Genomic DNA, 22,143 nt, shown 5'->3' with positions numbered 1-22,143 from the left:
GCTTTAATCACAGACAAGCTCTGTTGATCAGCATTTACCTGTGCAAGGCTAATGAGCAGAACCAGTAATAACGTCTGTGATGACTTGTGAGCAGAGATTATGTAACATTACACCAATTTCTGGAGAGCAGAGAATCACAGGGAAGCTTACTAGGTTATAAATTTATTTTGCAGTGTTAGGAGAAAAATATATATTATTATTCATGCTGCTCTGGAAATGTTAGTAAAAATATGACTGTGTGCTATTCTCAGTTGTGGGAAGGTCCTTTGAGAAATGCTCAAGGTAGAGTAGCCTACAGAAACTTGCTGAACTTGCAGAGCTACTACTTAAAATATTGTGTGTAAAGAGAGGAATTCTCTGCTTGCTATTAAAAACAAGCTTTGCCTTTTAGAGTGCAAATTCATATTCTGTGACCTTTTGGAGCATTGCCTCAACTCAGATCTAATAAATTCTGAACACACCTTTTCACACCTTCAGTCCTAGATGTATTTCATTGTGTAATAAAGCTTTCTGTAACTACGTAGTTAAATATATCCTCTCTTTTTTTTTTTAATTTTTAAAATCATAATCTAAAAGAAGCATTCTTCATTTGCACAGGCTTGCCATCTCTTTTGCTGCCATTCATTTAAATGTTATTCTTTCTGGAAATTACCTTTATATTCTGTTTCAGAAAAGTTTATTTGAAAATTGAGGTTTTAGTTTTTAAATCAGCTGTAAACCTTGCTCAGTGCTGTAGTAATTATGATCTTAAAGGTAAAATTGATTAGCTCATCAAGATGTCTTTTAGGTCCTTGGGCTGGACTTGGATTTTGTGCCCTTTTGGTTTTTAGTGTGTTTGTTTGGTTTTTTGTTTTGATTTTGTTTTTAACATGTGCAGAATAGTATTTTCTTTGGTCCCTCAGCAATTTTGTTTTTCCCCCTTTGGTGTCAGGGAGGACAGGCTGCAGACCTGTCATTTGGTCACAGATGATCTGTGGGAAGAAGTGCAGCCTTGTAACAGGCCAGGGAGTATAAAAATTACAGAGCTAGGAAAGAAAAGTGCCTTTGAAGCCAATTTTATTTCCCTTTTGAGTACTGCCATACTGTGGTGCTGTTAGCAGTCTCTGTAAGATTTCTGTCACACAGACATGAAACTGAATATAGGAAATCTCTGCCACAAATACCAGCACAAAGAATAATTTAATTCTTCAAATGGTACAGGGGAAAAATATCTGCATCTACAGTAGTAAAGAACAGGGCCAATCATATTTGCATTTGAAAAATGCATTTTTGAAATTATTTTAACTGTTCCTGGCTGACTTGGTAAACTCCTCTTCCAAAAATAAGGGGTTTCCTTCTGGAATGGTGGTTGCCCTTGAGTGTCCTTTCCCTGTCTTCCAAAGCAAAACTGATACTCCTTGCATTAGGCATGTAGAGAAACTCAGTCAGTTTGCTCTGTTAGTCCCTGTATTTCTGTAGTAAAGCTAAGAAACACATGCTTTTTTTCTTGTAACATACAAAGAAAAAGTTCTTTCTGGTGTGAGAATACTTTGGCTCTTTAAAATGTATTGCTACAGTGTTTTGATATTTTGTGGCAAATAGCAAATGTAGATGTCGCTAAATGTGCACTGACTTGCTCTTGGTTGCTGATTCAGGAGGTCAAATTGCTAAAAACCAGATTGGCTTTTTCTTACAGTTCATCCTCTGGACAATGCCGAAGGACAAACCTTCACTCTGAACTTGCCTGCACACCTAAGAAGCCTCCAGTCAGATCTGCTGCCAACAGTAAGAACAATTTCTGCCTCTTTCCTCTGGGTGCTGCTGCTGTGGGGTGGGCAGGGGGGGAAACCACAGGAACAATTTCAGGCATTATTGCCATCTATTCAGCATTTGTTTTCATCATAGAATGTTGTCAGAGAACTATTTGCTTTTGGTAATTTGATGAGCTTCCCACTGACTTTTTATGTTGAAATAGCTTTGTAAAAAGTGTGATCAGTGGTGGGAATCTATGTGGAAGGAAGCTTGTAAAATGTGACCAGGAGTGAGTGGGTGCAGAAGCTGGTCTGGAGGGGATGAAGATCAGACAGGGTTGGTCTGCTGTGAAACTGCAGCCTCAGCAGCTGACCCAGGTATTCATTTCTGAGATTTGGTGTTGAAAATGGAAAGTCATCTTTCGTTCTTGTCACGTAAATTCAGAGGTTGCTTGTCACTTCAGTTCACTGCTTGGTTTTGGCCCAGGATACTGAATGTACTGAAAAGCTGCACAGTAATTGTGAGCAGAAGTTCATCTGCAGGCTGCAAAAGAGCTGCTGTGGTTTTATTGCTGGTTCTCTTCATATTTACAAATTTCCAGAATTCTAGAATCAGTCTCTTCCAGTTTTCTTTTGTTTCTAGATGAGTTTGTTTTTTTTTCTTCAGCTAGCAAAGAAGTGTTCTAGAAGTTTTATTAATGAACATGCTAGCAATGAAGCATCTTGAATAAAAATGCTTTTTGACAAAGTTAATACTGTAAGGCCTGCCAAAAGGTTTGGTATTCCATAATTTTTTTCGGTTTAATATGTGTCTGATAACCAAACATATTTGAGGATCTTTCTCAGATTTTTTTTTTTTGTCATCATCTGTCACTGCCTGTGAATAAAATAGTGCTGGGATTTAATGATATATCCCAATCTCTAACTTGCCTTCAGTACTGTCCCTGTATGTATTCATCTAGATGTAACTTTTGGTGCAGTAGGACTGTAGTATGGGAACGTGGTTAATGAATATTGGTATATCTAATTCTTTCCTAATGCTCCATTTAGCAGCTAGTTTTTCCTAGCTACTCCCAGTTACACTCATACAATTCACAGAGATGTGGTTTTACCTCCTGTGTTGAATGGATTGTTTGTCATCTGTCACAAGCTGCCATCCACCTTTTCTGTCTGAGCAGCCTGGGTTGAAGATTCAGTCATCTGCAGGTGGAGAGGTGTCCCCATTGCAGTAGAAGGAGAAGACTTTTGCTCAAAGTCTTAGCAGAGAGGTGAAGGAGTATTTGTATACAGGGTAGGGTACCCTCTCAAATGTTCAGATCAGCAGCAGGGCAGCATGTGTTAAGGGCAGCTTGTCCTCAGAATGCCTGTGACATGTCTGTCATTTAGATAAACAGACAGCTTTTTTCACAGTAGCCATCACTTTCTTGGTCCTCATGCATATTAAAATTCACCTTGAAATATAAATAAAGAGCTGTTCTTTTCAGCTCTGGAAAAGCCCGTAGGTGAAAAAGAAAAATGTAAGAACATCTTATACGTCATAGTACCCTTCTGATGATGTTATGTACTGCATTTAATGGAAATTTCTAGCTAATGCAGAGTAAACTCTGCCAAAAATCTTATGACAATTTTTGGTGTTCAGTGCTCTGTAAAGGCATTCCACAAGGTCATGTAAAAGGATTTTGTACATGGCTGATAAGAACCTATTCTGTAAACAGTCTCTTGCTGAAAACAACATTATACTTAACTTTTATTCATTATGAATTTCCCATAAACAACAGTACCAAGGGTTTTAATATTAAGCTTTGTGAAGGGAGACATAAAACTAGATAGTGTGTGGGAAGTTTAACCCTTTTCTCCTCCAGAACTTTTAGTGTGAGCACAATTGGAAGATAGTGCCAATTATTATAAATCATGTTTGCAATTTGAAGGAGCTGTGTTTTGCCAAGTTGTGCGAGTATGTACTGAAAACATAATGTGCTGGTTCAACCAAGCACTGCTCAGTGTATAATTTTAGCTGGTGAATCATTATGTTGTGCTAAAAGCTTGCTACAAGCTCACTGCTGTAAAGCATTAACACGGTGTCTGTAGGCCTCCATCTCCATTAAGTTAAATCCCATTATAAATGCCCCTCTAATGACACGAATTTGCTGTGGACTGGTAAATGTTTTTTCCCCACAAAGCATTTCACATCTACATGCAGGGCACTCTGTGGTAAATAAAGGTTATGTGAATTAATGCCATGTGGGAGATTCCTAAAAATCTATAACTGAATCTTCCCTGTTATTCCAAACACCAGTGCTTTGACTGGGAACCTTATAGATTAATTAATTGAACTCAGAACCATATGGCAGTGATAAAGCATAGCAAGGACGGTGCAAGTTACACACACAGCCGTAATTGGAAATCAGAGGTAGTGTGGAAAAAAGCATAAACAGCAGCTAAACATATAAAACCCCTGTGCCAATATTTCAGGCTTCTCTTGTCTCTCATGTAGTTCATTCTTTTGAAAAGAAAACCAAAATGGAGAGGTGTAAAACGTGTCAAATCTAATAGTCTTTCTCCAAGTAACTATATTAAAGCTTGAAAACATGCTCACAAAAACTTTCTGCTGTGATGTTTAAAAATAGCTGCTGCAGAGCATAATATGTACAATAACACACAGTGCTTGAAACTGCATGTTCTAAAAGCTATGGTGAGAGAACTGACAATGTTACGTGCAGTTGCTATAAGTTTTAGTGTCAGAATGTATTAGAAAACTCTTTCAAACACCCACAGAAGAATGCTGAGCAACTCATCTGTGGAGCTGCTGAAAGTTGCACAAGACTGCATGCAATAGGTACCCTCAGGTAAATCAAACAGTAGCATTATTCCTGGCATACTTATTCCTCTCAGAGCTTCATCAAATCATTGCAAAAGTGTTTTTCAAAAAAATAAATAAAAATAAATAAAATTCCATTCATTCATTGGAATGGTAAAGGGCCATCTCAGGAAGAAATGAGAGACAGTGATAGCTAATTTACCACTTAGGGTTCCTGCACAGGAAACGAAGGGTGGCACCACTTCCAGATTGGCACTGTAGAGACCGTAAAGCATCAGAGGTGTAGCCAGTTCATTTAGAAAGTGAAACAAACAACATGCATTAGTAGCCACAAGCAAGTGCTCTGCTTCTCCAGTTGTCCAAGCTCCTAAAGATGTTAGACAGGAAGCCATAAAGGACCACTGAGCCACTGTCCAGCACTTTGGTAAGGTGAAAAGGTCATGGCTTACAGGCAAGGCATTACTGTAATAATTGTAATGGGATTTGATTGCAGTGGCTCTGAAATGCTGCACAGCATAAGGCAGTCCTTAGGAAACACACCTGCTGGAAAAGAACTTAATTGACATCTCTTTGACATCGTTCAATATTTCTGTAATAAGAAATTATTGGGAAGCTGGAAGCACCCTAAATTTTCCTTCAAGCCCAGACTAAGCTAATAAATTTGCTCCCTTTTGGTTTAAAATCTTTAGCTGAACATTTTTGTTTAAGATAAGGAGTAAAGCTTAGGTCATATGAAAAGGCACATATATTGACTATAGCTGCTGTTCTAATGTCTTCTCACTGAAATACATTTAAATTATGTTTCAGAAGAAAATAAACCAACCTAAAACTCCATTAAGGTGTCTGTCTTATAGCACATTTTGTTAGAAATTGAGCCTCATTACTCTCTTCCTAATAATCTCAGTTAAAGCTGTGTTGTAGATCCTATAATTTACTTTAAAAAATTATTTTTGTCACTGCAATTAATAGTAAATAATAGGAAGGGAGGCTTCTTTCTTCTCAACATATTAATTACTTTAGTACCTTAGACCAAGGAACATCAAATTTGCCTGCAATATTTTCTTATGCCTTTTGTTGTTGTTGGTTTTTTCCTTTTTCTTTTTTAAACAAATATCAAGAAAGAACTTTTCTAAGAAATTTGTCTACTTTTGTCATGCAAGCAGTGTGCATTTTCTGCAAGGAGCCTCTTCCCCTTCTGTATCCCTTTTCTGCTTTTTAATGTCCACTGGTTAGTCCATCTCTGTGTTCTGCAAAGTTAGCATTGTTTTGTCAGACCAAGACTACATCAGTTCAGGAACATGTCAACACTTTAACAATATATCAGTTATTCTTGCTGCAAAAAGAGATATTTTCTTTGCAGCCTCCTTTTCCCCTCCCTCCCTAACCCTCAAAATACATGTGGCCATTTAGAACAACTCATGTTGTCCTATTTATAGAAATATTTTCCTTTTTGGAAAATAAAATCTGGTGCTCTTTAAATTAAATCATCTATGTGCATTTCCCAAAAAAAAAAAAAGTATTTTAATTTCTGCTTCTTCCTTCTGGGCACTGTGTGTGGTCTGTGTCCTTTCTGCTGTGAAGAACTACAGCTTGAGCCCAGTATCCCCTTTCAACAGGAAAGGGTTGATTGCCTCTCCAATCTTGCATGTAGTATTCTTGTCATTACCCACCAGGATCGCTTTTATTTTTTCTGCAGTGTTACATAATTGACTCAACTATGATTCATATCAGCACTCTGGTAGTTTTCAGCAGTGCTGCAGTGTAGGCTGACAAGTTCTCCTCCTCCACGATTAAAAACCCCCAGTATTCTCTCCTTTAATCCAGTGGCTTTACTTTTGTGGTGCTCTCCACATCCCAAGTATCCTTGGGAAAATTCAGACATTAAAGATGCATCTAGTAGTACCTGCTAGTCTTCCATTGGAGACCACTTTTAAGAACTAACCCTGAAGTGGTCAGTTTTAAGCTGTGTGGTAAAACAAATGCAACTCTCTCTGTTGGTGTTCAAGGCAAAGATACAAGTGAATATGAGGTCAGCCAGGTTGCTGTGAAGAGCCACTTATGGCTGAGGAATGACGTTTTTCCATGTGCACAGCACTTGCTTGTGGGCCAAGTATAAAAACAACAAAGCCTTAGTGTTGTGAAATGTGTCCATGTTGCTTCAACTCAGTTTGAAAGGCCAAGAGTTCCACAGGTTGCCAAAACCATCATCCTTATCGTGGGATTAGGCGGAGGAGGTAAAGATTATATTGACCTTGAAACTGAGTTCTGTCATCGTTTACAAAGTTGATCCATTTAAGCTCAGCCACATTTGTTTAACAAAGTACCTCGTGTGTATCTCAGCTGATGCTCAAGTATGTCTGACCTTTTGTTTTCTTTAGGAAATTGCCTTATTAGTAGCAAAAGTACAAGCAGATATCCTTCTTTATTTTCTCTTTCATTTCTTAATTTGTAATGTACACAACTTCTGCTTCATTGGAATTGCAGGGGAAAAAGGGCTAATAGGTTTTCAAAAGTTTTGGAGGTTTATAAGCTATTGCTGAGGTGAATGTATCCCATTAGCAACCAACCACTTGATTAAATTTGCTGCTTAAATCACTATGAAAATTGGTCCTAAAATGGGTGTAATGTTGCTTTCTTTTCCTTGAAATACTCTACCAAGGAGTTCCTCCAAGATCTGAGAAAACCTGGTTTAGGAAAACAGCCTGCTGATGTTGTCTTGGGTTCAAGACACATACATCAAAATTAAACTGCTATAATGTGTACTAAACAAAGAGAAGCCAATGCTACCTAATTCAAGTAGCCATGTCAGGTAAATGGCCTGGTTACAATGCAACACTAAAACATAATTATTTGAACTAATCATCTGGTTAAAAATATGGCGGTCCTACCTCATTATTAAAAGCATCAGACTAAGTTTCTACTAGAGTACCAAATATTTCGTCACTGAGAAATACAGATTTGGATAAAAACCTGTTTAATTTTTTTTATTTTTTTTTTTTACTATTCACTTGAAAATATGACCTTTTTTTCCTTTAAAAATACATGACTACATAAGCAAGTTATTTTTTTGCAGTTCTTTTAATCTCTTAGAGAAGCTAAGGCACATTTTTTGTTATCCTTGAAAAGCAAGGATAGATGTCATAAGAGGGAGTTGTGTGTTTCTCAAGAATGCTACCTTTCTCTTTTTTATAAAGATATTTCTTATTTTTTTCTTTTTACAAAATCATTCAACAGTTTCTGTAACAAAACACTGAAAAAAAGTGTGCTGAGTAAGAGTCCCTGTATCTTCCCTATAACTGACCCTAACTTCTGAGTGAGCTGTTGCATTCCGCTTAATCTCTCAGCAGTTATTTCAGTGTTTGGGGCCACACAGTTTAGTTTTGTCAGAAGGCTGGGGTATTCATCTTTAAAGAAGTCTTATGCAGTTCAAATTCAGTTTCTTTAATCTAGGAATGCTTGTAAATTTTTTTCCCATTTGGTTACAGAGAGAAGTTATTTCTATTTTAAAAAAGTCAAAACCATTTGATTGAAATATTTGGCAAAGGAAGGAATTTTAAATAATATCTTCAGAAGCTTACTGAATGGGCCAATGTCTTCTCTTTTTCCCTGATCCTCACTGCATTAAAAGCAGTGTGGAAAATAGATGAATATCACTAAAACTTTCAGAATAGAAGAGAATAAAAGCTGGTCGAAACCTATAGGGAAATTAAGACAAACCTTTTGACTCCAGTCCAGTAAGAGAAAGACCAGCTTTGAAGAAAATTACTGAGACAGGAGGATTTTGAGGGAATCAGAGGCTTTTTTTTTGTCATGCAAGTTCAGATTTGCTTCAATGTCTCTGATTCTCTGAAGGCTCTGTAAAAAGTTGGGGATGAAGCTGCCTGGCTTTGGAACAGGACAGCTTCAACTAGAAACATGCTTTTTATTTGGAAGGCTTTATAGATGGCTGCTGCTGGTCTAATGGAAATGGGCTTTAGAGATGTTCTACACTGGATCTCAAAGTTGCTCTCCAAAGTTCGATGCTGAGTAAGAAACTGGAGAGCTGCAAAGAGGAGAGAGTAGCTCCTCCCCCAGAAGAGGTGTAACAGAGACTCTGGCTGAAGCACTCGGCATTGAGGGGAAGTTTTGGCAGACAGACCTGTCCTAAAGCAGTTTTTAGTCAATATGTGATTTGTCATTATGTGTTTGGCCAGGCCATGGTAGTTTACCCTGAACAGAGACCAAACTAAATTTTCGTTGCTGTGTGGTTCACTGAGCACTGCCTGTTGTGAATACGTAGTGAGCATGGTGTGATTTATGTCACTTTAAGGCTGAATCAGAACACTACAGAGGGTGCAGTCAGGATTGTATAGACCTCTCTAATCATGACCTTCCCTAACTTTGGAATGCTTTACTTGTATGTGCGCTTATTGCTACAATCGTTTTGCAGCCTTAATAACCTTCTCTTTAGCATACTCATTTAATTATGATTTTATATTTTATCCCCTCTTCACGCAGGAAGATATGGGTTTTTGCTCAGTAGCAGTTTGTTCAGATTCCTCAGTCTAATTAAATGAGAGGGAAAAAAAAAGCAATCTGGGAACCATGACCCACAGTGCATGAATAGAAGACTCAAACTATTTGTATATATTTTGTTTTTTCTTTGATTCATGTATGTGTTTGCATGCATAAGTTATCAAAAAAAAATTAGCTCTTTAATATTTATTAGTTCAGTTTTTATATTTAGCTATTTGTCTTTTCCCTTCTCTCTTCTTCCCCTCCACCCAACAATTTTTGATTGCTATGGAATGAAAAATATCACTGAACCATATGTAAACTCTTGGAGCTATCAATGCAAATTCCTCACATTTTTCAGGGGAGGAGAGTTTTTGGCATGCACCATCAATCTGTGTGATGTCTTTATCTTCCCCAATGCTGCAGTTTGTTTAATGGTTTCTTTTGTTTGGCATTGTCCACAAAAAAATATAAATGCATGATAACTGTCCTTACTGATGCAGTGTTCCTCTTCCAGCAATTTAACATGGAGTCTTCTAACACTAAACCAAATGCTCCACAAAATCTGCTATGGAAACAGCTCTCTGAACAGCTTGAAGAGTAGGTTGCTGTTATGCTAAAGCACTGTAATTTGTAAGTAAGATTGTGAGCTTAGCCTTTATATTTCATTTAGTTTCTGATATCTGGATTGGAGGGTTTTATTGACCAACAGCAGGAAATTATTTCAGATCCAGTTGTGTAGGAGTAAAGGGGGACACATCTGCCTGTGTCATGTTCTGAAAAGGCAATTTTTTGGGGGGAGAAGTAATAGATGAGTCTTTCTTTGGAGCTGCAATGTGCTGCAAAGAATGTATATTTCTCCTCTTGTTTCTGTATTCTGTGAGGAACCAAGCAAACATATTAGAGGAGGTAAATGCAAAAAGCACTTGGAACCTTTCTTCACTGGCTACTACTGTTGGGCTGTGAGAAATATCACTGCAAAGAAGCTTCTTTCAAAAAAGGACAGGAAAATAGTGTGTTACACTCTTTAAAATTCCAGAGTGAACAAAGGGATGAGAAAAGTTTCTAGTTCTTACTACGTAGTGTGGCAGTCAGAATATTTTCCAGATCAAAAGACTGAAGATCTATGAATATATTAAAAGATGCAGTTGCCACTGATGTGGCAGCAGCATGAAGTGTTTGATGTAGAGACATGTATTTATGCAAGGAAGTTGAGAAATCTCTCCACTAGTTCTGATCATATGTGCAGAATGGTAGTGCATAAAGTGGTTATTGCTGCCTGATTTAGACTGAATCAATATTCCTTCTTCCCCTTCCTCACTCACTAAAGTTACTGTATTTTCTCAGCGAGGCTTCACTTGGAGCCATGACTGTTCCTGAGTGCCACTGCAGAGCTTGAAATGACAATTCAGCAGCAAGGCCAAGCCACTTTCCAGTGTGGTGCCACTTATGTTCTTGCATTAGGCAGCATGGTCATTTCAACACCAGTATTAATATTTAATGCAGTACTGCAATGCCAGATCACTGAATTTTCCTTTGCACCAGATGTTTCTTTTGTAGGAGATGTTATTTAGAGTGAATTGGAATTTTAGTTTCACTTTATACAATTTAAATTCTAGTCTTGTCAATGCCAACCCTTTCTTGAGGCACTCTATCCATTAACTACTCATTTTTCAGGGAATGATATAATGCCTTTCCAGATTATTATTACAAAAGCAGTCTTTTTCTAAGATTTAATTGTTGCTTGCACATAAGCAATCATCCAGCCTTCTTCCTACTAAAGAAATGGTATTGTTATTAAATGAGTAGCAGGACTGAAGTCACTCCTCTTGAAGATAATGTCCATTGTTGACAATGCAGTGGAGTTCCTGTTATCTTGCTGAAGTGAAACATGAAGACGAAAGCAGCAGATCAATGCTGGTTTTTTGTTTCACTAAAGAAAATAATTTTAGCCTGGAAAAGAAAGTTGAATGCCTTTGATCAGTGCCATATGCTTGAGTTTATAATAGGCTTTTGTGTTCCCACTTAGCTGGATCAGATTGAAAGTTGGATAATTATCAGTGAGGGTTAGAAATAAAATAATCAGTTTGCATGTCAAAATATCTTCATTTTCATGTCAGTCATGCTGTCTTTCTGGTACAGTGAAAACTGGCTCTGGGTTTAACAGCAACAGCACAATGAACAAACTTCAACCCTTCCCTAGCAATTGGTTATTTTGTCTTTTGGACAGGGGAATTAGAACAAATATTGCCAATTATGGCTGCTGTGCTGGTATTAATGCTGAAAGGTTTGCATTGGTAAAAATTTTAAGCACACTCCACTAAAACAGAGACTAATCATGATGTAAATATTCCATTCCTATTTATCTTCATTTTTTCAGAGTAACATTCACATCTGATCTACACCATCTTGTAGATGGAGTTTGACTAGAATTATTATTTCAGTGTTAACTTTGGATGCTCAGATGCAGTAGCTTTAATGACTCAGGCAGTTGCATGTTTTGGAGACAGATCAGCAAGTCTTCTTGGTGTGTCAGATTCAAGATAAGTTTATTGACATTATCTATACTCATGTAATAACATTTATAAAGGTTCCAGCAAATAGTGCTACTAAATGTCCTGCTATGTGCCTTTACTTTGTAACCACCGTGAATTTAAAAAAACCCCACCCAAAATCAAAATAAACAACACCCCCCCCACTGCCTCAAACAAAGCAAAAAATCAAATCCAGTAGTTTTAATGGTTTCACAACATTAAAATTTTTGCATCAGAAATTTTGCAAAAGAGGCAAGAGCAAACATCTGGTCTTGTAGCTGTTGTCACCCACGCTGTTGCTTCATTAAGAGTCTATCCAGGTGAGTTTGTCTTGGGAAATGTGAGCCAAAATTGCATGCACCTGCTTCTAATTAGAGCTTCTGGTTGCTTAAGTAACATTATGACCTAAAGGCTCTTTTATAACAGTATCTAAGATACATGAGGGAAGCACTAAAGTCTCCACTGAGATTGTGTTCTTTGTACTTTTTTATTATATAACATTAAGCTAAGCTCCAGCAGTCGTAGGTGTTGGGAAAAGATAAGAGATTGTTGCTGTGTGTGGCGTGTTTTGCCATGGAAATGCTGTTCTCCAGAAGGAATGAGCCTCCTTCCTATTGTGCATTATGGGCTATCAATAAAGCATATTTAAAAAAAAGAAAAAGGAAAAAAATTAAATGAACTTACTTGAGCCGTAGGCAATAACAAATGGTTTTTAGAGTATGGAAATAAGATATTGGGTTGGATTGCAAGATTGCATTTCTTCTAGGATGGGCAATAACACAATTATGAGATGCCTTCGAACACTTTCCAAAACTCATTTGGTGAAGAAGGGCAGAATCTGAGTTTGGAACATTGTAATTCATTTCATAAAGTCAGTGTCCTAGATCCTCAATACTTTGAAAAAGAGTGGGACTTCCCCCCTGCCACCAGATTTCAATTGTCTATCTATTATCCAATAGGATAATACAATAACTTTTGGATATTATACACCAACTAAATCATAAGTAATTAATGGTAACTAAAAATTCTGTAACAATTTGTACAGTTGGGATAATTGTTTTCTTCCTTCTGGTTTTTAATTTGGGTAAGAGTAGATGCCTGTGGTTCTTCAGTAAATGAATATCAGAATCAACACAAGTGTTTGGGAAGTGTTCATTAGTGGAAACATTCATTATTTTTAATTCTTGGCAATTCCATTTACTAATATATGAAAATAAAATTCTTTCCCTGATTTTCTGTCATACTGCTTAGAAAGCCTAAAAGCTGTGTTCAGGCAGTTCTTAAGAGTTTTATTTGTTTCACTGTCCTTTTTTTCATGTTAAGAATACTGAAAGAAGGATGAGAGCAGAGATGTACTCAATCATATTCTCCAGTTTGCTGAAGACACTTTGGAGTTTGTTTGTTGACTGTAGTGGGTTTTGGACTTCAGAAAACAGGAAAATATGTTTGATTCTTCTATTTTCTGTGCTGTACTGTATGAGAAAAAATGGATTAAAAAGCCAGTATACATAAATAATTTTGTTGCTCTAGCTAACTGGCTGCAATTGCTGTCATCAGATATTACCTAGGGCATGTAATTTATCTATGTTCGAATAAGTACTAGGGAAACAATTCTGGTTGCCTCAACAAGGATAACAAGAGGAAGGCAAGACAGTTCTTGCTAATGAAGTGCTGTTTTTATATGGAAGTCAGTCTGATTTCTGACAACTCTTTTAAAGAATTGTTGTTTAATTGAATAAGTTCATCATTACTATTGCATGTCTACTGATTGTGTCATGATCCCAACAGGCATATCAAATTCTTAGTGGCACAGTAATAATTCTAACTATTTTAGGAATGAGAAAAGATGCTGCTTCATGGTGATTGGGATAAATGCTACTGTCTTGGGATAAAGGAGTTCTTCAGCTATCAATTCCTTCCCTCTATAAACATGTATTATTTTAGTTATGTTAATTTTCCCCTCTATTTCTTTGCTGTCTTTTACGATGACAAAAGACATCAGCTACTGACATGCATATAAGATATGCAGAAGCAGGATCCTGAATTTTGAGAACTGACAAATAAAAAGGAAAGAAATCTAAATTAATGCATTTCCACAAATCCTTACAGATCAGTCTTTGAAAGACAAATTGCTTTTGCCTTTTTTTTTTCTCCCTGGTATTTTTGCCAGTTCTTTTAGGTGTGCCCTCTAACTGTAAAAAAACAAGCTAGATCCCGTTTAGCAGCCCTTGCCATTTGTTAGAATTCTGGACTCCCAATTCTATGAAGTGCAGACTACATCCACATCCTTTTATTAAAGCAGGCAGGAAAATATTGTGCTGTGTAGCTTTTGTTTTATTCAACCAATTTTTTCAAGAGAGCTTTAAAAATGCTTAACTCGTTATAAAGGAGGAGTGCTGCAAACACATTGTATACTGTGAGGCGCTGTCTTCCTCTGAAGTACTTCCATACCCTGGTTGCCATGGCAAGAGAGAAAAAGAATAAAAAATTCCTGTAGCGAATACCTTTATAATTCCAAAATCATCGCTCAGCGGGGCTGTGTGCTTAATAACTCATAAAAATACTGTGGGTTTTTCAGAAGGCTGCGAGGGAATTTCTCCCCATCTCTGCCTGGTCCTGTTCAGCCGATTGCACACACTGCCGAGGGGCAGCGGTGGCCCCCGTTGGTGAGGGGGTGGGTGGTGATGGTTGATTTTTGGCTTTGCCGTGGGTGTGAGCATGTTGAGACCCTCAGGAGAGCAGAGCTGCTCCCCTGGCTGTGCAGGCAGGTGGGATGGAGCAGAGCTGCACCAGCAGTGGGAGTGCTGTGGGAGGAGAGGGCGGCCGCTCCCCTGTGCATGGAGGAGGAGGAGAGATGGGGGCAGCACGTTTTTCAGCTTGAGGATGAGTTTTTTGGCAGCCTCCTATTCAGGGAAGGGTCCCTGAGCCCATACTGCTGGTGGCTTCCAGGAAGGCTGAAGATGCCATTGCTCAGTCACCATCTTTCAGAAACATGAGCTGTCCCCTCTGTGCCAGATTCCAGCTCACCCCCCTTCTGGCATCCTTGCAGGCCTGAATATCCCTGTGTTATTCTGTGTACAAATACACAAGATTTTCAAAAGCTCTGGGCTTTATGCTGGAACTGGGGCAACATTTTTATTTAAGGTATTTGAATACCTTGTTTTGAATTCAGGGTACAGATCTCCAATATCCTGACTACTTTAAAAACATCCAAAGTCCCCCTAAGCCATAGCAATGCAAGTTTTGAAGCTTTTCCAGAGAAACCTGACCCAGGGGCACTGGTACCAAATAAATCATGTTAGTACTTGGAGCATTTTGCAGAGTTCAGGTTGAGACGTGCAGTAGAGTGATGGCATTTTGAGACTTTCAGTGATAGATGACAGTGCCCACAGTCATAGCAACTTGATGCAGCATCCTACTGCTAGCACCATCTGCTACAATTTTTAAATATAGAAGGGGATTTTTCTTAGTCAGCATGTTTCTGTCATAACGAGCTCTTCATAGCCTAATCTGAATGCCACTGCAGAGATTTAAACTTCATCAATGTTCTAATGGAATAACCCAGTCTAATCTTTTCAGAGTGTTTGCTTTTTCTTAGCAAATGGAATCAATTTTTACTCTTCAGTGATTTCTGTGGCTGTCTGCACTTATGTCTAAAACATTTCCTTTCTTTGCACTATCATTTCTATTTCCATCAAGAACAATTTTAGGGTCTAAGAAGTCATCAGCTGCTGAAATAAGTGGAGAACTGCCTTTTTTGCTTGAATATTGCTACCACAAAGTAAAATGTGTGAGGATGTCATCAAACAGCTCACTTAGCTTCATCTCTTCCCAATTTTTATTTAATGGGTGTCCTCCAAAATGTGTGAGAAAGCAATGCTAAAGGAATGACAACTTTCTGCAAAATGCCAGGTAACTTTTCTAAGATTGTTTAAGCACCTGTCACCTAGGAATCATGATGGTTAAAAATATTACAAAATATTCTGAAGGTCACAGATGACAATACCTGTTTGTATAATATTGCTTGGTGGTGGTTAAAATAGTCCTGTGCAGGTTCTTATCCCTCTCTGCTTATTGTGCCAGCAAAGCTTCTTGTCATCTGAAACTATCATTGCTCACACTGTCCCCTGCGTCTGTACTGGTCACCTGCATGGAAAAGGGCCTGAACATGAGGATGAATAGACTTGGAGGCAGCAGCAGTACACACTGCAGGAACCATTTTTTCCCTGAGCTGACAGAAGGCTTAGGCCAATACCTGCCATCAAAGAAGGTGGTTCAATCTACTGGCTGCATTTCCTCCTCCTTCCCCAGGAGACAAAACTGCTCTGTTCACATCTGAGACCTTTTACAGGCAGGCTCAGAATGGGCTCAGGCAAAGGCCAGGGTGGAGACCCTCTGCTCATTTGCCCAAGTCTGCAAGGCATAATGATCTTGGAAGGAATGCACAAGCTGTCCTTGCATTCAGTCTTTCCCTCGCCTCCTCCCATGTCCTTTGGACCCCAAGGAAGGTGTGACACAATAGGGATGTCCCGCAGGGTTGACACCCGCACGCCACTTCTTCCTCTGATTGTTCCCCCACAGCTGTTCTGCAAACATTTCCTGCCCTTCCTGCCCCTGAGTAGCAGCTCAAGATACCAAATGTACAAGGAATTGCTCACTGTGTAAGTGAAACAGAACTTCACAAATGTATGTGGTGTTTGCATGTCTTAAGGCTTTAGCTCGGTCTACTTAAGGAAGATTTTATATTTAATCTTTGTTAGGATTTTGCTAAGAAGTTGGTTGTTTTGCCAAGATGAGTGCCTGTTGGTCTTCTCAAAATGTTTTAGGGCATGGTTATACTGCATTGACCTGAAATGCCTCAATAATTTGAATAGGTAAACAGATGACTTGGAACAAGAATTTATTTGTGTAGCAGTCCATAAAGCTCCTTCCTGAGCTGTTAGTTCATCCTGCAAACATATACCTTGTTTAGATGTTGAACTGAGAATTTAGTTGTGTATTAAATAAAGAGCCTCCTGAAAAATAGCTACAGTAATCATTCTTCATAGCTACATATCAAGTCTGACACCTAAAATAATAGAACAAAGTCACCAGCTGAAGCCTTGGACAGCAGATTAAATGTGTGACTAATAAAGCCTGAAAGCCAAGATTGGTGACAGACATTATGTTCATCCTGGCCAATGTGAGTTTAAGAAGCCAGAGATTATTTTATTTGAAGAGCCTTAATAAGGAAGAGAGTGAGAATGACTTGCTAGCAGAACAGAGTGTAGTAGATTCTCTTTGTTGTGGACTTGTCAGACCTGGAAGAGGTTGATGCTTCAATGTCACTTGCTCTCAGAATTAGCACATTTACAAAATAGAAATAACAAATCCTCTTTTTCTGTTCAGCAAATCCCTTTGCAGATACCATTTGTTTGTTGGGTTTTTTACCTTTGTAAGTTAGCAAGTTTTAGCCTTGAGTAGCCTAAGTTAGGGCTGCAGTGAGATAGAAGAAAAACACTCCAAGAGACGTGACTGCCATGAAATATAAGGGCTGGAAGTGTAATCATTGAAGCTAATATCTGATTTTTTTTTTCTAATTTTGATATTTGAGTTCAGTATTAGCCCAATACAGTATGTGACTGTAGGGCTCAGTATCTGGATTTTTTCAGAAATCTGCTTTAGATTTCCTATAATGGTGCTGTGCACATGACAAGTACAGAGGGCCAGAGGGCAGAAGGAATGAATGACAATCAGCTACTCATGATAAAAGGAGCTTCAGATAACCATATAGTCTTCCTTTCTGTGCACTTGTTTTATTTTCTTGCTTTTCTAGAATTCTAGTCTGGTTTCAGGCAGCCAGCTCAGCTTTTCTGTGCTTGCCTTTCTGTTTCAACAGAGCACTAATGTAAGAGTACCAAATGCTAATCTGAATGGTGGGCAACTCTATGAATCCTTGTGGGAGCCAAGATAAGCAATATTTCTTTAAATCTGCACACTATTGTTCATCTCTATAAATCATATTTGGCACCAAACAATTAGCTGAGTGGTTGGAAACAATTTCTGTGAGCCTGCATGGCAATGACTGCAGTTCCTGGCAAAATCAGAATTCTGACTCAAGTGGTCCATCACAATTCCAGTGATGATTCCAGTTCAAGGATTCTAGCAGTTAAGAGCTCAAACATAATATTCATAAATACAAATCACATATTTGTCTGTGAAGATGGCATTTCTGATCTAGCCTTCCTATTGACATTGTTACATTTGGTTAAGATATTTTTATCTGAGAAATGCTGAGCTCTGGTAAAGTAGCAGTGAATGTTGAGCTTGCAAGGAACCCACAGGTGATCTGTGAGCAGCCATGGGTTTCACTGACTTGTTTATCAGCTCTCTGACTTGCAGGGCAGTTATTATGCAATGAATTCCTGGGGGATTCCATCAATCCTGGCCACCTCAGGCAGCTGCAGCACAGACAGGAGCTGCATTGCAGGAGTGAGAACTGGAGTAGAGTTGATGCTGGCTGACACAGATGATGAAATGATCAAATTGCAGGTGATATATAGTACACATTTTACAGCTCTGCCTGCTGTGAAATATTTGGGGGAAGCTGAAATCCTCTAGATGATCTCAGGAAGGAAATATTTTTAAAGCTACACCACTGAAGGAGACGTGATAATATATTGCTTCCATATAGCTCCTATCAGTAAATTATAGCTGTAAGAAAGTTGCTAGGGAGATAATACTGGACACTGAAAGATTCATATTTTGAAGCTGGTTGTCACTAAACTGACAGCTGCTGTACCATATATCTTGGTATATTTGCTTTTGCTGGGTGATACAAAGATAAATACACAAAAGGGAAAAATATTTCTGCTTGTGTATTGTTAGGTATCAGTAAGTGGTCTTTGAAGAGCATGTGACCTTAATTTCTGGAGCACAACATTCTCAAATGCATAGCTCATGAGTTCAGTTACTTTTGTATTTAATTTTTATTAGTTTTCTATCGGTGTTTTATTTCCCACCTACTGCCCATCATACACATCAATTATATCAATGTCCTATTTCCAGTCTCTGATGAAAACATACCATATTCCTATGGAGTTTTTTTAAGATTCAAATCAAGGCTACTGGAATTGTTACAAACCCCTTCTGAGGCAAAAGGAGAAAGTTGATCCCTAAAAACTGTTACTGCCTTGGCACATTTTAAACTCTGAAATGCCCTTGATTTATATCCTTTTACTAAGAAGGCAACTAATGATGGAAATGTTTGTGTGTTCAAATTTTTTAGTAAGTATGCACATTTATCTGGGGAAGAATTCCAAAATGCAGGTACTTTCCTAAGCTTTACATGAGGCTTTCAGGTGCATTCTTGACTAGAATCCACTCCATGTTCCTGCCTTGAGTATTCAAGAGCAGACCAAAATCACTCATTTTTTAATCCAAATTTGGCTTGTACTCTGGTGTGGAAATATGAATTGGTTAACAGTAGGACACATTTGTTCTTAGCTGATACACCAGTTTGTGTTCTGGGTAATGACTATAAGTGGGAGAAGTAAATTTCATAGATCTCTATTTTTTATTTTTCCTTTATAGAACTTTGTGGGGCATTAAAATTATCCTGATTTTACCCTGTGAACTCCAATAGAGCACTGCTGGATTAAGAGCACTTATATTTTAGAATTAGTTATTTGGATGATTCAGCAGACTTGTCTCCCAAACCACCAGGGTGATTGACAGATCATGCTCCTTGGAACTCGTCTGCACTTTACAAGTCTGTTCATGAATGCTTATCTGTCCCCAAAAGATATAATGAATCTGTCTACTGCTATTTAGGATCCTTTTATTTGTACCCACTTTGATGACCAGTCATGCTAAAAGTAACATTTTCAGTGTACAATTTCTATACAAAGATAATCACAAAATAATGAGGAAGAATCAAGCCTATAAAAAATGGATTATGGAAAATTTGTGTTTTTCATTTTAATTTGCTGTTGAAAATGCACATGGATTGGGATAATCTTTGGGTTCATGACAATTCTCTTAATGTAATTCTACCCATGATGACATCAAAAACTCAAAACTTGGCAAGAAGGGGTTTTAAAATTTGTTCTCTGTGCACTTACTGATGGACAATTTCTCAGCTTGTGGTGATTGTTATGGCTATATTTGTACATTGTTTTAATTTCAGCTATTTCTGATAATAAATTCAGTAGCAGAAATACAGGATCTTGCTTGTAATAATGCATTCAAAGTAGCTGTTTCCTAGAGTGGTGTCAGTGTACCTTGCAGCAGGCCTCTGTATTGGGGTTAGAAGAGGGTTGACTTTCTATTTCTGGTGGATTTTCCAGGTGGAAGTACAGGTGCCTGGGCTTCACACCCTGCTCAGGAAGCCCTGAGTCACTGGAATGGGGAAAACACATGCTTGCTGGGCTTGTGAAACTCCAAATGAGTTCTACCTGCACTATTCCAACCTATTTGGGGCCATCTCTGAGTCCAGCTAAGTCATATTTTTATCTCCTAGAAAGAATGACAGCAGCTACAGCTGCCTTTGTCAGACAAAATGGTCTGTTCTTGATCAAAATCAAAAAGGTTTATTCACAGCTGGGTGTTTGCTTTGCTTTCTTCAATATAAATTGCAGTCTAAAAATGAACTTTGGAGAAAGACATTTCATCTTACTGAAATGCCTCCTATGGATTTTTTTTTTTGTTATTTTGCATTGAATGAGAGGTTGTCGAAATTGATTTGTTTCTATGGAGTTTTACAATACAAGTAAGTTATCAAAATTTTTAACAAACTAGTTCAGTACTGCTGCCACTGATTTCAGTATAGTGTGACAGGTTAAAATTTCTGGGGCTTTTTCTGTTTGTTCCAAGTGTGAAGGCTGTATTATACATATTATTACATTTGCAGTGTCAAGCATTGAAAATTTTTCCATTTTAATGTTACTTTTATAGCTTAATAGCTTTTACAACTTCCATTTCTATTACATGTATATTATTAATACTTTCTAGTTACTGTAGCACTTTTTTCCCTGAGTTCTTTGATTCATTTCAGTGTAGGATAGTTCTCCTTTGTGAGCATCACTATCTTTTGAAATTTTGGTTTGTTATCTTTTTGGAGAAAGAAATTAATGAAGAAATGCAACATCTTAAATTCTTGAATGCTCTCTTGGAAAAATTGGTTTCCTCAATCTTTATCCCATGCAGATGCTATCATGGTATATGTGTATTAAAAAAAATAGATGGAAAAGCTGTAGGACTTTGTTTTGCTTTGTATAATGTTCCACCTTCCTATTGTTTGTCTTGGCAACCTTAGCTAAGTTTTTCTAACATGTTTTTTCCTGTTGTTGCCTATAATGTATGACTGCACTTATAAAAATTTGGTTTTTCTTCTTTTTTTTCTGTTGTTGTCATTTAAATCTCATTTATTGTTTGTCTCAGTTATGTTGAGGAAATTCTTTCCATTTTGCAATAAATTCAGAGGATGAGAGTGTTCACTCTGGCATTATTTTTTTTGTTAACCTAAGGGGCTTACATAACACTGTATGGCTTATTTTTTGTGCTGCTTATTGCTTGCAAAATTTTCAGGAATGTTGATTTCCTCTACGTGCTTTGTTCAAACAACTATGCAAATAATTCCCCTGCCTGAAAGTAAATGAAAAGTTTTTGGTGTTGTTTTTAGACATCTGTCTCCAATGGCTTGATAAACATTCTGCTGGAGCCTATGAAAAATGGAAATAAATTCCTGCAGCTTAGTCAGTTTTCTGGGATAGTGGTGATCTGTGACAAAGATGGTAGAGTCCTGTCTCCTAAAACAATGTTTCAAAACCATCGACAGATTCTACACAAGTCCAGAATTTTTAGCCTGTTTGTGGTCTTAGAGCTTAGGGGAATTTAATTCAGAGGTGCTGAAATACACATGGATTCTTTCAGTAACAGAATTAAAATTAGAATTATTAACTAGAAATAGATAGGTATGTTTGAGATTCAAAATCCCAAATAACAATAATTAATGTTTCAAATATGTGTCAGTAAACAGCTCCCTGTTTCTCTTTGCTCTGGTGTTTCCTAGCAACTGCTGTGTTTCTCTGAACCTGGGTTGCCTTGACAATAATTGTGGCATATTGTGCATCTATACAGGGAATTTTGTTCAGAGGGCTTTACAGGCCAAGAGTGTATTTGTGAAGCATCCTTGAAATGCAACTGTTATTTGGTAAAAATGAAAAGTGACTAGACAAGACACTGTGGCATGCTTTGGTAAGAGGGATGGGAGAATATGAAAGAGGACTTGGGGCTAATGCTGGCAGGGGTCCCTTTACTGGAACAGAGAGAAAGTCTGGCTAAAACTCTTCCTTTCCATGTTCAGGTGAGCAAGGTGCCTTCGGATGGTGGGGGAAAGCAGATGAATAGACCAATGTTGTTAGGGCATCATTTGAGCAGACCAGTGAAGTTCAGCTAAGTTATTGTTATTGCTGCTGTGTTCTTGGGGAATGTTACAAAGTCCTTCTGCAGGCTAAGCCCCTTTTCAGGCTGTGTTGTAATTCTGAATGCCCTTCCCTCCAAGCTCCGCTCACCCTGTGTGTCTGGG

The 22,143-nt window shown here is 38.0% G+C and overlaps 2 protein-coding genes across 3 annotated transcripts in view; one reads left to right on the top strand and one right to left on the bottom strand.

Annotated features, from left to right (window-relative positions):
- The window catches only part of LOC135306412 (pulmonary surfactant-associated protein A-like), a 299,646-nt gene that overhangs the window by 68,743 nt on the left and 208,760 nt on the right, over window positions 1-22,143 (top strand). The window contains exon 2 of the mRNA XM_064430299.1: window positions 1,676-1,764. The gene's annotated coding sequence lies outside the window, so the exon portion shown is untranslated. The remainder of the gene's footprint in view (window positions 1-1,675; window positions 1,765-22,143) is intronic.
- Window positions 1-22,143, bottom strand: part of RASGEF1A (RasGEF domain family member 1A) — a 165,649-nt gene that overhangs the window by 64,265 nt on the left and 79,241 nt on the right. The gene's annotated exons all lie outside the window — the stretch shown is intronic.

This window comes from Passer domesticus, chromosome 8 (assembly GCF_036417665.1).
Source record: "Passer domesticus isolate bPasDom1 chromosome 8, bPasDom1.hap1, whole genome shotgun sequence".
NCBI lineage: Eukaryota > Metazoa > Chordata > Aves > Passeriformes > Passeridae > Passer > Passer domesticus.
Note: the sequence above shows the minus strand (reverse complement) of the source record. Positions and strands in the feature narration are given on the sequence as shown.